The sequence below is a fragment of the Aphelocoma coerulescens genome, chromosome 1 (genome assembly GCF_041296385.1).
Source record: "Aphelocoma coerulescens isolate FSJ_1873_10779 chromosome 1, UR_Acoe_1.0, whole genome shotgun sequence".
In the NCBI taxonomy this organism is placed as follows: Eukaryota; Metazoa; Chordata; class Aves; order Passeriformes; family Corvidae; genus Aphelocoma; species Aphelocoma coerulescens.
This window is the reverse complement of record NC_091013.1, coordinates 101,937,568-101,940,177: the sequence shown is the minus strand read 5'-3', so window position 1 is coordinate 101,940,177 and position 2,610 is coordinate 101,937,568. Positions and strand designations below refer to the sequence as shown.

Sequence of the window (2,610 nt, the reverse complement as noted above, 5' to 3'; positions counted from 1 at the left end):
AGGCAATAAGAGGTTCATCCTCCCCATCACTGCCTTCTGTGGGCAGAGGAGCTGTGCTTCTCACCACACTTTTTAAGCACACAGCAACTGAGACCCATTTTGGCCTTGATGTGCAATCCAGTTACAGGTTAAATGAAACACTGAACAATAACCCCAGAGTATGCCCCAGCATCTGCCACTGCAGAGCATCTGAATGGAAATTCCTGGGCCATCCTCATGAGAGCGTTATTCTACTATATGGGTTTGTTTGTTTAACCTTTTTTTATTCTCCAACTAGCTTTGAGGTTGAAGAACGGGCTCTGGAATGACTCCCCTAGGGACAATGGCTGACCCTCACAATCTGACAACCATCTGCTGAAACTAAATTTAGAGAAAATATGCCCATACAATCCTGGTTGCCAAAGAGCCATGCAGAATATAAGCAATTCAAACCAAACTGAAAAAGTGGCCAAGGAGCCATCGCATTACCTTGGTTTTATAGCAAGGACTTTGCAATACAGCAACATAGCTGTGATAAAAATCTGATTCCTAATGTGGGAAACATAAAACAAAGTAATATTATTCCCAGATTTTTTTTTTCTTTTTCTCTGAAGCAGAACACCGTGGTTTTTCTCCTTTCAGTTCATTTAAAATGGATGTCATTATACATAGTCAAGTCCTGGCCACTATAACTAGACCCAAAGGAATTGAGGAAGATCAAGTGGAGTGGCAAGACAGAAGGTCATCAAACCAGAACCATATTACTCTCCCGTGACATCTGATGGAGCCATGACAGCAGTTTGGATGCTAGATAACATGAATATTCATCTTTATGATTTACAGGTTACATTGTGACTTTGGAGTGACACTTCTCATGTGCCCTTGTGGTACCTTGGTGGCACTGTGGGGAATGAGTAATGTCAGAATTCTGACTTTGGCATGAAGTATCACACACTTTTTATTATTAATAATAATAATAGTAATATAATCAATTATTTTGAATCAGCCCCTGCAGTCAGAAGAAGATGTAAGCAACAGGCCTGGATAGTAAAGAGACATATTAGCAGATTTGTAAAAGAAGTCAATAGAATGCTGTTACCTCAAAGCATTTTCCCAAAGAAGATGTGACCTGCCTGTGTGCAGCTCTAATAACAAAATCAGAGGTTTCTACAATGAAAACATTTACACCAGAAAGTTTCCCTCCTCTGGAGAAATCTCATTTCAGTTCAAAGGTAGATAGGACAACAAGAATAACTGTCTTGAACTTCTAAGAGAAGTTTCTTAGAGAGAAAACTTAGAGCCAGGTTGAGCTGGCAGAGATCCATCCTGGCCACTCCTGCAGATGCAGTACTCCATTACACCACCTCCATTTGGCCTGGATTTTTTTCTTTAATAAATAGCACACCTGTAAAAATGAAGACTCATGTTACAGCGTGTCTGACAAGTTCGGATACTTTCTATATGAAGTTCAGAACATTCTATGAAAAATCAAGCTGTCAAGGGAGATCTGCTTGTCCTCCTGCTTCAAGGGAGAAAAACCAATCAAATCCCACCCTCTTCAATGTCTTCTAGCCCGGGACAGAGGGGGTCACGCGCAAAGAGTCACGCTCCTGCAATGAGCTTAAACACCGGACCTGACGTTTTGGTTCCCTGGGATTATTCGCCGCAACGGGAGAACTTCTGAATTCCTACAAGCTTTCTTCTGGCCTAAGGCTAATTAACATAAGCCCTTGAACAAATTGCTCCGAGGCAAAACATGGAATATTTTGGTGACGAGTTATGGAAAGACTGCCAACCTTCCTCAGCGCGCTTTCTCGCCGCATTATTTCTTTTTCCGGGGAGCTTTTCGGCCGTTTCTAAACATCCCGAAACATCCCCATATCCCGCTGTTGTTCCATCAGCGCGTGCCCCGGTCCCGCGGGCGCTCGCAGCGGGCAAAGCCGCGGGACCGCCGGGATCGGCAGCCGGACGGACAAAAGCCGCTGGCCCGTACGGGGATCGAACCCGCGACCTTGGCGTTATTAGCACCACGCTCTAACCAACTGAGCTAACCGGCCCGCTGCTTCGCAAACCTGCGGGCAGCCCCTCCAGGCCGTGTGGAAGCGGAGCCGCGCCGCTGCGCTGTCACCGCCCCGGGAGCGGGTGTGCTCCTCACAGAGACACCCTGCGGTGTTCCCGGGCCAGGGACACCTGCAGGCGCTTTTCCCGTCCGGGACCGGCAGGTGACGGCGCGCGGTGAGGCCGCGCCGGCTGCGTCTGCGGTGTTCCGGGCTGCTGGGCCGAGCCCCGGCCGCCTCCAGGCCTTGTCTCACGGCCGCGCTGCCCGGAGCCCTTCCCGCCCGGCTTGTCCCAGGCGGAGCGAAATTCGGCACAGCCTGCGGCAGGATTGAGGATAGCAGCAGCCCCACAGGATGTCCTCCGATGAACCCGGGAGCAGGCACGGCTGGCCAACACCTCCTGAAATTCAATATTTACTTCCCGTGAAGTAACGCAGGGAAGAGTTACTCACAATCCCTTTTTAAGCCCTATTTTGTCTTACACAGCCAAAGATTTCAGTTTTAGCGTGTTAATTTTCCTGTCTTGGACTGTTATAAGAAAATCTAGCTTTTCAAATGCTCGGTCTTCTTGGCA

General features: G+C 48.0%; 1 non-coding gene across 1 annotated transcript; it reads right to left on the bottom strand.

Annotated features, from left to right (window-relative positions):
- Window positions 1-1,962: 1,962 nt before the first annotated feature.
- Window positions 1,963-2,036, bottom strand: TRNAI-AAU (transfer RNA isoleucine (anticodon AAU)). The gene has a single exon. It is a non-coding gene; the product is annotated as a tRNA-Ile (tRNA).
- Window positions 2,037-2,610: the final 574 nt, after the last annotated feature.